This window comes from Hemicordylus capensis, chromosome 5 (assembly GCF_027244095.1).
Source record: "Hemicordylus capensis ecotype Gifberg chromosome 5, rHemCap1.1.pri, whole genome shotgun sequence".
NCBI lineage: Eukaryota > Metazoa > Chordata > Lepidosauria > Squamata > Cordylidae > Hemicordylus > Hemicordylus capensis.
The window spans coordinates 10,348,386-10,361,438 of record NC_069661.1 but is presented as its reverse complement, the minus strand read 5'-3'; the positions used below and the strand labels follow the sequence as shown (position 1 = coordinate 10,361,438).

The 13,053-nt window shown below is 42.4% G+C and overlaps 1 long non-coding RNA gene across 1 annotated transcript; it reads right to left on the bottom strand.

Annotated features, from left to right (window-relative positions):
• Positions 1–3,851: 3,851 nt before the first annotated feature.
• On the bottom strand, positions 3,852–12,213 carry LOC128328316 (uncharacterized). Its single transcript, XR_008309135.1, has 2 exons — positions 12,096–12,213; positions 3,852–4,102 (listed from the first exon to the last, which is right to left on the bottom strand). It is a non-coding gene; the product is annotated as an uncharacterized LOC128328316 (long non-coding RNA).
• Between the last annotated feature and the right edge of the window lie 840 nt (positions 12,214–13,053).

Below are 13,053 nucleotides of genomic sequence, written 5' to 3'. Positions count from 1 at the left end.
CTGCTATCCCCTGGTATTGCTATGTCGATTATTTTCACTTGTTTTTCTTTCTTCTTGACTACAGTGATATCTGGTGTATTGTGTGGCAGATGTTTGTCTGTTTGTAGTCGGAAGTCCCATAATATTTTGACATCTTCATTTTCTTCAACTTTTTCAATTTTATGGTCCCACCAATGTTTGGCTACAGGTAGCTTGTATTTTTTGCAGATGTTCCAGTGTATCATCCCTGCTACCTTGTCATGCCTTTGTTTGTAGTCAGTCTGTGCGATCTTTTTACAACAGCTGATTAGGTGGTCCACTGTTTCATCTGCTTCTTTACAAAGGTGGCACTTGCTGTTTGTTGTGGATTTTCCTACTTTTGCTCTTATTGCATTTGTTCGTACTGCCTGTTCTTGTGCAGCCAATATTAAACCTTCTGTTTCTTTCTTCAAGTTGCCATTCTTAAGCCATTGCCAGGTCTTGGTGATGTCTGATTTTCCACTTATATTGTGCAAATATTGACCATGCAGGGGCTTATTTCTCCATTTTTCTATTCGGTTCTTGACTTGTTCTTTCTTATAGGCCTGATTTGTTTCATTGGTGTTGAATAGTTTTGCATTATTGACCATTTGAAGTGCATCTTCTTCACTGTCCTTGATATAGTCTTCAAGGCCTCTTTTCTCCTCCTCTACTGTTTGATGGATTTGCAGCATTCCACCTGAGCTGCAAGGGAGGTAGAGCCTATCTACATCACTGCGGGGGTGCAGAGCATGATTGATGGTCATGATTTTCCTGGTCTTACAATCCAGAGTCTCTAGCTCTGCCTGGGTCCAGTCTATTATTCCTGCAGTGTATCTGATAACAGGTATAGCCCAGGTGTTTATGGCTTGTATGGTGTTCCCGCCATTGAGTTTGGACTTGAGGATTTTTCTAACTCTCCTAATGTATTCACTTCCAATTTTTCTTTTAACTTCAGTGTGTGCGATGTTATCCGCCTGGAGAATGCCCAAGAATTTGTAAGGTTCTTTCTCTTCCAGGTTCTTGATCTTGCTTCCATTGGGCAGTTCTATTCCTTCTGTTTTTGTTATTTTCCCTCTGTTCATTATTAATGCAGCACACTTGTCTAGTCCAAACTCCATAGCTATATCGCTACTGAATATACGGACAGTGTTTAGCAGTGATTCGATTTCTGACTGGGACTTTCCATACAACTTCAGATCGTCCATGTACAGCAGATGGTTGATTTTACTGGATGTTTTAGATGTTTGGTATCCGAGGCCTGTTTTGTTTACTATTTGTGAAACTGGGGTCATGGTGATTACAAACAACAGAGGGGATAGTGAGTCCCCTTAGAAAATGCCTCTTCTAATGCTAACCTGTCCAAGTGTCTCGCCATTGATTGTTAACTGTGTACTCCACATGCTCATTGCTTTTTTAAAATAAATATCTGAATGTTCTTGCTGACACCAGTTGTTTCTAAACATTTTAGTATCCATGTGTGAGGCAATGAATCAAAGGCTTTCTTGTAGTCAATCCATGCAACACTTAGATTTGTTTTTCTTCTCTTGCAATTTTCTAAAATCATTTTGTCAATCAGCAGCTGTTCTTTTGTGCCTCTGGTGTTTGGACAATTTCCTTTCTGTTCAACTGGAAGCTGTTTGTTAGTTAATAAGTGTTGCATCACTTCATCTGCTATTATTCCAGTTAATAATTTGAACATGGTTGGCAGGCTGGTGATCGGTCTATAATTACTTGGAACTGCACCTTTTGATGGGCCTTTCATGATGAGATGAGTTTTCACAGTTGTTAGCCATTGTTCATCATCACCACCTTGCAAAATGTGATTGAACTGTTTTGATAGTTGTTTATGAAGGCTTGTTAGGTGTTTAAGCCAAAAGCCATGCAGTTCATCATCGCCTGGCGCAGTCCAATTTTTAATTTTCTTTGCTCTTTCTCTTATTAATTCTGGTGTTATTATTAGATCTTGCATTTGTTGGTTACATTTTTTGACCTCTTTCATCCAACCTGCTGTTTTATTATAATCTATTGGATTGTCCCATAATTTCCGCCAGAATTGCACTGTTTCTTCTTTATTTGGTGTTTCTACGTTTCTTGCAGTTTCTCCTTCTATGCTTCTATGTCTCTGATTCGACTGGAATTGGAGATTCTGCCTGTGTTGTGTAATTCTGGCTTCGTATCTGCTAATCTTATTTGACAATGCTGTTATTTGCTGTTTTATTATTTCCAGGACTTCTCTAATTTTCCTTGAATCTAGGTGGTATTTTTGGATCTGATACTGTTTGGTGTTTTCATTCTTCAGCTTCTTGTCTTTCATATCTTTCAATTTACTAGCATCTGATCTAAGCCTGGAGATTTTATTTTCTAATCTAATCTTCCATTTAGGTGATGTACTGCTTTCTTTTTTGACAGGTCCACTGATCTTATATCCGAGCTCTTGTGTTGTTATTGTTGCTGCACTGTACATTAGTTGGTTTGTTTCTTGCAAATTATTGGTTGTTATTTCTGCAAGTGCAGCATTGACATCTTTTAATGCCTGAGTGAGTTGTTTTTTGGCAACTGTTTTTAGAGCTGGAAGTCGAACTCTGGTGGTTGTTTGGTTCATGTGCTCAGTTATTTTTTGCTTTAGTTCTTGTTGCTTTTCTGTTAAAAGGCATTTGGGTTTTTGAGGTGAAGGCAAAGGGGCGGTTGCCTGGTTTTGATTTTGAAACAGTTCAGCAACAGTGGCATCCTCGATTTCCAACACCGCCTCCACCTGTGCCTGAGCAACTTCTTCAGTTGGTGGTAATTCTTCTTCCATATCTTGAGCCTGTGTTGCTCTTTGCAGTTCTTCCAGCTCAACTCCTGTGAATACTTTATTTCTTATTATGAATCTTCTCTGGTCTGCTAGCCTTTGTTCTTTTATTTCTGTATCTGGATGCTTCTCTTTCCAAATTTGGTACATTCTTTTTAAATAACCTCTTCTAGTTGGACTAGACTTGTAATAGCAGATCATTCTTTCCTTGTTGGCATTTTTTGTATATTTTTCCCGGTTAAGTGACGTTTCTTCCAGTAACTTTGCTATCTTCAGCCCTGGTTGCTCAACTGAAGATCCTGAGTCCTGTTGCCCACTTGCCACCAGATGTCCAGGAACTATAGCACCTGGCACGGTCCTTGTTGACCCCGGCGACGACTGATCCAGTATAGATTTATTAAAGTTACGTCTCACCATATTGCTGATGGGAGAGGCACTCTTTGTCTGGCTCCTCTGGTGAGACCTGTCCAGTATGGTTGGACCTCTGGCATAGCTCTCACCTTCCTCAGAGCATCTCTCAATGGTTATCAATAAAATAGATAAAAACAAATTTAAAATATTAAAACAATTTAAAATGATAAATTATATAGTAAATTAAAAGTTAATTAAAAGGTCTGTATGTGTATACCCTAATGTAGAGAGTCTCTGCAAATAAGAAACCAAAATAGCCAATAACCAATATGCCAAAATAGCTCCGCCACCTCCAAGCAATTCCCCATCCAATGTGATGGAGAAAGAACTTTGCTAAATGTTTTCCTACAAGAGTTATGTGTGTGCTTTGGAGTTTTCACAGAGATCTAGACCAGGGTTCAACTCTTCTGTTAGTGGATTATCCTTGGAAATTCTTCAGTTTCAACGTGTTATTTGAACTGACCTTCAGTACATACATGTTAGATTAAAGTTATGAAGGCATGAGGAAGGAGCTTTTACTTCTCCCCAGTAGCCAGACATGTTTTCTTCAAACAGTCTACCTCCCTCTTTGAGATCCATAGGGTGAATGCTCTAAACATGACTAAATCCTTCTTACTTTAACAAAGTCTGTTAGAACAAAAGTTCTTGATTTTATGTAATTGGAATGTATATTTTTAATGAAAAATAATATTATTATAGAAGTCGCTGTTTTTCCCAATTGTATTTCAGATTCATTGCTGTCGCCTCCACTTTGTCAAGGAGCAAAATTTATAAAATTGGCGAGGTCTTCTTTAATCAGTTCAAGTTGGGGATTGATGTCATGATGTACCAGGTTCATCCGTCCATTATGAAGCAAATTGCATGGTTATTAATTCCATCTTGGTTCTATTCTCAAAGCACCTGAAATGGAAGCAGTTATATTATTCATTTTAAAAAATCATTTTGAGTTTTAAGGAGGAAGCTCCAAGAAGTCTATTATCCTACCATACTATCTAAGAGATTTTTATATCCATGACTATTCAGCACGACAGGAAAATTTCAGTTCTGAAAGAGAGACGCTAGAATGAAAGGATACATTTTTATAAGCCATTCACTAACATGTAGGTAATTCTTCGAAGGTTGTAAGAACTCAAAGGTCACTAGACCAGGGCAAAATGATACAATTTAATACTCATGCTGGTTGTATATATATTGAAAGCACAAAAGACGATTGAAGGTTACCACAACCTTCAGAAAATCTTCCCTCCTTAACCTAACTTGGAAAACTCTGCAAGATAAGACCAAAGATGCATTTGGGTCAACATCCTGTTTCCATAAGATGTTTAGCCAGATGCTTCCATGAAGCTGTGAGTAGCTGCAGCTTAGCTCTGGCAATCATAATAATAATTGTGATTATTATGATAGAAACTCCAAACTTCTGTCTCCATTTGAAGTACTCTGTAAGAATTGGATCCTCTGATGCCGACAAACACTCAAAGGAATGATCCAACACTGTTCTCTGCGTTGGAAGAATCTATTTGCAATCTCAGTTATCCAGTCATCTGCAGTCGTGCGAACCCTCCCTATGGCAACAACCACATTTTTTGGGGGGGGGTGTTTCGTAGTGGGTTGGGGAGATTCTGAAGTTTGGTTGTAATTCTTCTAGCTGTAGTTTTACAAGAGACTGTATTTTGTGTTTTGTTTTATTTGTCTGTATTGTACAGATTCTTATGGATTTTTAGATTTATGGAGCTCATTCACATGAGCAGCCCTACTTATTTTTACCCAAGCTCACCCTTTTACCCAGGTACAGGGTCGTATGAATGCTCAGGCTTCACGCAGATACCATCTAGGAGGGTACCGATTTGGGAGGCAAAGACAGGATTTCTGGTCTAACTTGGCTGCTTGCAAGAAACCAAGATACAGGACTGTCTGCAGTGCCAACTTCTAAGTTCTCTCCATATCTCAAGCTACACTGGGAACTCAGACCCCCTGCTATGTGTGACCCACCCTTTAGTATCTCCACCACTGGAGGCCACAGCAAAAGTGAAGCAGTCCAGTACTGGTAAATTACTTCCTCGCTAATCTCCCCAAAGCAAAATCCAGTTCAATGAAAGTTTTTAAATGATGTTGCTTCTTTTCCCTGCTAACCTGAGGAGTGGGGGGAAAGCTCTAAGAGGATTTAAGAGAATGTGAACTAAATTGATTTCTTTTTTACTCTCGACAGAACAGATTCAAATTCTTAGTTGTGAGCTAACTGGATCATTCTTTTAACTTGCACTTCAGGGAGAATTTGTGAGAGGAATGCTTTTCTTAATCTCATAATAATACCAGGCATAATAACCCCAAATCAGTGTCGTGCTTATTAGATTAGTCTCCATTTGTGCTCATTTTGCTTTCTGGGGGATTCTAATCAGGGCTGTGCATACCCTGTGGCTCTGCCAGAGGACAGACAAGGTGCAGAATGTGGTAATGGCCATGGAATTCAGTTGCTCAATAACTAACGTTCTAGTCCTTATGGTGGTGACAACATACTTGACAGGGCGTAGGCAATGCTTGGTGCAGTGAGATTCTCATCCAGGAGAATAAAAAGAGAGAATGAAATGCAAAAAATGGAATCGCGTAATTGCTTAATTTGCACAATTTGTACAGGTGAATTAAAATTTTGTTGGCACAGAATCAGCAGTCCTGAAGCATCAGCATTTTATTTATTTTTAAGTGCAGTAAATGTAGCGGTGATTTTAATGTACAGGCAGGCTTATTAAAAAGCGGGTAGATGTGAAGAATTCAGTAGGTGTAGTGCAGGTCATGAAAGTAAGCTCGCTTGTAATCACTCTGTCTGTAGGTGAGTTTAAAAATAAAAGCTAGGGTTTTGAGAATGTTTAATTGTGAACATTTTTGTAGTGTAAGAAGCCTTTGGTTGCCAGAAACTAAGGGGTATACTCGTGGGTCAAATGGGCCATAACCCAAAATTTGGCTTTTAAAAAGCCAATCTGGCAACCTATCTCTGTATGATCAGCAGTTGCTTCAGTGTCATTTTTATGGGGGCCTCTTCCTGGCTACATGAACCCAGACAATTAATACTCACAAAATCAGTGTGATGATTTCACAGTGACACAAAATCACACCATAAGATTTGACTATGTAATGATGTCACAAAAATCCATTCAGAGTGAGGGCCATGTTTCTTGCCCTCGCTCTAAGGTCACAACCACAATGTCACACAGGCATTCACATTTCACAGCATTATAATGTCATGAAGCCAGTCCAGAGTGAGGGCAGGAAGCATGCCTCCCCCAGAATGGGAAAACCTTGACTCTTGTTATCCACTGAAAAATAACTGAAACTGAGTACTTTGTTCAGGGGCAAAAAAAGTAACAGTCATTTCAGTCTCCTTCAAACATTTGAGGAGTGGATGTGGTGGTGTGGCAGGAATGGCTGAGTAGGAAGCTTGCAACTTATTCAGATGTTCTGTCTGACAGATGTGCTTCCTTCTAATCATTTGCACACTCTGGTTCCTTCTCTCACCAACTGGAGTCCTTCTCATAAGAGATCTTTGTGGAGTTGTATGAAGATTCTAGGTCTAACAGATTTGGGGGCCCTGAAAGCTTATGGCAGATGGCCATGGCCCAGAGACAGAGTCTGATAAGTCACGTTAAACAGAGGTGTCTGGAGTCTGGGTCATGCAACTGTGTGGAGCTTTATAAATAATAAACTTGTGGGCCACAGACATTTCATTGGAGGTTTGGAGGAATAGGATCACCCCTCTTGGCCCTCTCTAATATTCCCTGATCCTTGGATATGGAAAGGAGATTTCCTAGCACTTATTGCATCCTCCCTTTCTCTGTCTGTGCCTTTCACTCAGAAGCAGGGCATCTAATCTGCCTCCTACTTGGATGCCTCCCTTCCTCAAATAGAGCATGGTGACCTACATCTGCTCAGGAGAGTGCTTCTTGTATGATATCTAGGCCATGCTGGGAGAGATGCCATATCCCCATTGCTATGACAATGGAGCCCTGCCATTGCTATGACATCTCCTCCTCGGTGCCCAAAGCTGTTTCTGCTGCATCAACTCAGGCTTTTCTTGGCTTCTGGCCAGATCATCCACATTGGCATTCAGGTGGGTACTGCTAGAAGAGTATCTATGGGGCCCCTATTACCCCATAATAATAATAATAATAATATCATAATATCATAGGGGCTTGGGACCTGGCTAGATAGCATGAGCAAAGCAGTCTACACCACCAGTTGCCAGTTAAACAACACACTTTATTTCTGATTTAATTGCTACAGGACTCCCACAGGCTAGTTCCTTCATTGCCTTGGGGCCTCCCTCTCTGTGTGGATCCCTCCTCGTTATGTTACAGGTCTTATATTGAGCTCCTTCTGTCATCACCAGGTCATCTTGGTCATAAAAACAGTAGAACAGCCCTGCTGGATCAGGCCCAAGGCCCATCTAGTTCAGGATCCTGTTTCACACAGTGGCCCACCAGATGTCTCTGGGGAGCCCACAGGCAAGAGGTGAGCGCATGCCCTCTCTCCTGCTGTTGCTCCCCTCAACTGGTATTGAGAGGCATCCTGGCTCTGAGGCTGGAGGTGGCCCACACCCACCACACTAGTAGCCACTGATAGACCTGTCTTTCATGAATTTGTCTGAGCCCCTTTTAAAGCCATCCCAAGCTGGTGGCCTTCACCTCATCCCATGGCAAGGAATTCCATAGATTAATTATGTGCTGTGTGAAAAAGTACTTCCTCTTGTCCAGGCCTGCTCAACTTCGGCCCTCCTGCAGATGTTGGCCTACAGTTCCCATAATTCCTGGCTATTGGTTGCTGTGGCTGAGAATTATGGGAGTTGTAGTCCAAAAACAGCTGGGGGGCCTAAATTGAGCAGGCCTGCTCTTGTCGGTCCTAAATTTCCCAACTTTCTGTTTCATGGGGTGACCTCTGGTTTTAGCGTTGTGAGAGAAGGAGAAAAATTTATCTCTGTCCACCCTCTCCACTCCATGAATAATTGTATACACCTCGATCATGTCTCCCCTTAGTCACCTCTTTTCCAAGGTAAAGAGCCCCAGATGCTATAGCCTAGCCTCATAAGGAAGTTGTTCCAGGCGCCTGATCATCTTGGTTGCCCTCTTCTGCATCTTTCCTAGTTCTGCAATATCCTTCTTAAGATACAGTGACCAAAGCTGTACAAAGTGCTCCAGATGTGGCCGCAACACAGATTTGTATAAGGGCATTATAATATTAACATTTTTATTTTCAATCCCCTTTCTAATGATTTTTAGCATGGAGTTGGCCACACAAATCATGTGGTGATGCAAATGGCCTCCGTGCATGTGCGGAGGGCACAAAAATGGCTTCCACATGTGCACAGGGGCCCAAAACAGGCCACGACTGGCCTAGGCTGTCATTTCGGAGGCAGCCATGCAACACTAGTTTGTTACACAGTCTCCCAGTTTAGCAGAACTAGCAGCACAACATCCTTGCATGAGTGCAATGTTAGTCTGGAAGTTAGCCACTGTGCTCAGAAAATCCTGCTGGTGGCCAGGTGCTCTTCACCCCCTTCTCTTGAAAACAGTTTCTTTATTTCCTATTTATGCACCTGCTTGTTATTCTGTCCTTTGGACAAAATCATTTCCATTTCCAGCCTGGTGCCAGAATCAATGGAGGCAGAGATCAATATGTTGTAGCTGGCCAGAGGAACAGAATTACAGCGGTTTTAATGGCAGTGGATTTGACACATCGGAAACGGCTCAAATGACATTTCTTAGAACAACAAAAAAGCCGCCAAGAGACTAGCAGCTATTAAGCCAATCCCAAAATGGTCTAATCTGCTAACTCAAGTGTGTCGGGCATGTTATACCATTTGAGCAATTAGGTAGATGTGTAAAAGGATATTAAAATCTCCATGGCTTCAACAGTTTTAAGACTAAAAGCTTTAATTCTTCACATTGTTAGAACAGAATGTGCTACTGGTCAATGACCTATTCAATTAAAAAGAGCAATTTACTTGGGAGGAGTGTGATCTTTGCACTTCATATTTACTTAAGCATTTCATGTAAATGTCTAGCCCTGTTTAAGCTGTGCTAGTCACAAGTTGGCTTTAAGGTGGCAGAATATTGAGAGAGGTGTAAACACTTCTGTAACAGAGACCTTGCACTCACTGAGTGTAAAGCTCTGGTTCCTGTGTTTTGCAGTTCCTTTCAGTTTGCTTAGCAAAAGTTGCAAGCAAAGCCTTGGATGCCTTGCCCAGATTTGCAGGGATTGGTGTGGTCCTGCCCCCAGCAGTGTCTGCTGTATCGCAGGGAAAGTCTAACTCAAAGTAGGAGTCATCAGTCTGCCTAGAGAGAGTTGGAGACTCAACAAACAGTGGCCGAATTCACACGTAACATGAAACCGGAGTTGAAGGGGCCTCCAGTTGAAATTGGTGTATGTCCAAATGCATGCAGCTGCAGTTCAGACTGAAAATCTACCCACAGTTTCCCTACCCAGACTCCAATTTGTACCTTCAGTTTTTAGTATGTTTTGCTGTCTTTAACTCCGGTTTTGCAGTGACAGCGTTACATCTGAACATGGCACTGCAGTCACAAGCTGTGGCAACCAGAAGCAAGGGAGGAAGTTCCTCCCTTGCTCTGGCTGCAATTGGCTGCTGGGGCTGTCCTTCAGTCAAGATGGAAGCCCACAAAATCAGTTCCCCCTCCTCTCTGCAGTCTCCATGACTGCAGTTTGCCTCCTCTCCATTTTATATAAATACAGACAGGAGAACGGGAGGAGGTGGAGAGGAATTGCGGGTGCATTGGAGCTGCAGTTCCATGTAACGTGTGAATGCAGCCAGTTATTTTTATTCCTGGAGTAAGCCATATGAAGCTGGAAGGTTTGGTTAGTTGGTGTCTTCACTATCTTTTGGTTTGGTTGTGTAGTGATGTTAACCTCATTCACTCACCCCTTTGAAATCCAGACCCTTATCCCTTTCTTCAAATAAACTACCCTTTTGTTTTGTAATTGCTGGTCTGCGTCTAGTTTGCCTAATTATTATTTTTTTAAAAACCCATGGCCTAGCTGCTCAGTGCAAATGGGTGTAAGGAAGTGGGTAGTTCTACAGCTAGCCTCCTACCCTGTCAGAAGGGACGTTACACCTTCTTGGTCAGGTTTGGATATTCCCCACATTGTCAAAACACAGCATCACGCTTCCAGCTATTTTGAGAACCAGCCTGTGATCATGCTTAGATCATTATCCGCCTTGAGATTATTTTAATGAAAGGCGGTACAAAAATTTAACAAGAAATAAATAAAATAAATGAAAAAGTGGGGAGAGCCATGTTCAAATTGGCACTGAGCTATGAAAATCACTGGGTGCTGCTGAGCCAATCAATATCCCTCAACCTAATCTACCTTGCAGGGTTGTTGTGTGGATGAAATGGGAGTAGAGGACCACATGCACTACCCGGATCTCACTGGCAGAAAAGTGAGATGAAAATGCAATAAATATACCATTTATCTATGATATATTTCAGACAAGGCCAAAAGGATGGTGAGGGGTCTGCAAACAACTCCTCTGGGGAATGGCCAAAGGAGGTGGATATATTTAGCCTGGAGAAGAGACAACTAAGTCTTCAAATATCTGAAGGGCTGCCACATAAAAGGAGAGGACTTGTTATCTGAGGGCAGGACTAGAATCAAGTACAGACAAGCAGATTCAGGCTAGACATAAGGAGGAATTTCCTAACTGTAAGCACGGCTGGACAGTGCTTCATGCCATGGTGGGCTCTCCTACACTGGAGGTTTTCACACAGAGGCTGAATGGCCTTTTGTCAACGATGATGTGGCAAATTCCTGCACAGAACATCTAGTAGACAGATGTATACTAGTATTAGTAGACCTCCCAAGTCCCTTCCTACTCTAACCTTTTTTTATTCTATACTTCTATCGGCAAAAGCAGATTCACAATTCACAGTGCTTGAGAGGAGAGCTGGTCTTGTAGTAGCAAGCATGACTTGTCCCCTTAGCTAAGCAGGATCCACCCTGGTTGCATATGAAAGGGAGACTTGATGTGTGAGCACTGCCAGATATTCCCCTTAGGGGATAGAGCCGCTCTGGGAAGAGCAGAAAAGTTCCAAATTCCCTCCCTGGCATCTCCAAGGTAGGGCTGAGAGAGATTCCTGCCTGCAACCTTGGAGAAGCCGCTGCCAGTCTGTGAAGACAATACTGAGCTAGATAGACCACTGGTCTGACTCAGTATATGGCAGCTTCCTATGTTCCTAATTTTTGTGAGGGCAATGGTTTCCAAATTGTTGTGTTTGGGGCTATTTCAGATCGTAAAATGAATATGGTCCAGACTTATTGAAAGGAACAGAGACCTTTTTAAAGCTTTAAAAATGTAATTGCAGTGAATATTTTCAGATCCTTCCAATGGAAGGAAGGAAGGACGGACGGAAGGAAGGAAGGAAGGAAGGAAGGGACAGCCCTGCAGGATCAGGCACAAGGCTCATCTAGTCCAGCATCCTGTTTCACACAGCGGCCCACCAGATTCTGCTGGAAGCCTACAGGAAACAGTTGAGGGCATGCCCTCTCTCCTGCTGTTGCTCCTCTGCAATTAGTATTTAGGCATCTTGCCTCTGAGGCTGCAGGTGGCTCACAGCCACCAGACTAGTAGCCACTGATAGATCTGTCTAAGCCCCTTCCCCAAGTCATCCAAGCTGGTGGCCATCACCACATCCCATGGCAAAGAATTCCATAGATTAATTATGTGCTGTGCGAAAAGGAAGGAAGGAAGGAAGGAGGGAAGTAGAAGAGAGAGAGCAGGAGAAATGAAGGAAGAAAGTAAGGAAGTAGCAGTAAGCTTGATGCACGTGATTTCCTGAATGACTGGCTAGTTCCAAGCTATTTGCTAGTTCCAAACTCCTGAATGACTCACCAGTTCCAAGTGATTTATCCTCCTCATTCGCCATTGCAAGCACCAACCCAGCTCATATGTATGCTGTAGGATTACTTCTTCCCCACGTCCTCCATTCAAAGCACTGGCCGCATGCTGTTGCACAAAGTGATTTCTATCCCTGCCAACTTGTTCCCTATTGAAGTGCTTGCCAACATCATGTTGCAATAGAGCTGTGCCATTGAGGATCATTGCTGGACATTTCAAGCACTGGCTGGTGCACTAATTTGCAAGACATGTGCAAAAAAATCACTGCTATTTTCCATTGCACCAAAAAACAAAAAACAAAAAAAAAACCCAAACAACCCACTGTGACCTTCTGAAAACCTGTTGCTATATTCAGCACACTTGTTTGCAGCTGTGAATATGTGATTTTCGCTCTGGAAAGCAAAAATCACAGCTATTTGCTGCATCCCCACTGGCTCAACTGTTTCCCTGGCAGGGTGCTCCCTTCACCTGCCGTATGCCTGACAGTGCAGAAGTCCTCATTATGTGACAGACAAGGTGAACCAATCTTCTAATGGCTCCTGACTTCCCTCAAGTGAATCACTCCTAGCCAGCTTCAGAGCATTTATTTATTTACTCAGTTTTTATACCGCCCTTCCAAAATGGCTAATTTGGCTTCCATCTAGGAACAAAGGAACATAGGAAGCTGCCATATACTGACTCAGACCAATGGTCTATCTAGCTCAGTATTGTCTTCACAGACTGGCAGCGGCTTCTCCAAGGTTGCAGGCAGAAATCTCTCCCAGCCCTATCTTGGAGATGTCAGGGAGGGAACCTGGAACATAGAAGCTCTTCCCAGAGTGGCTCCATCATCTCAGGGGAAGATCTTACAGTGCTCATACTTCTAGTTTTCCTTTCATATGCAACCAGGGCAGACCCTGCTTAGCTAAGGGGACAAGTCATGCTTGCTACCACAAGACCAGCTCTCCTCTCC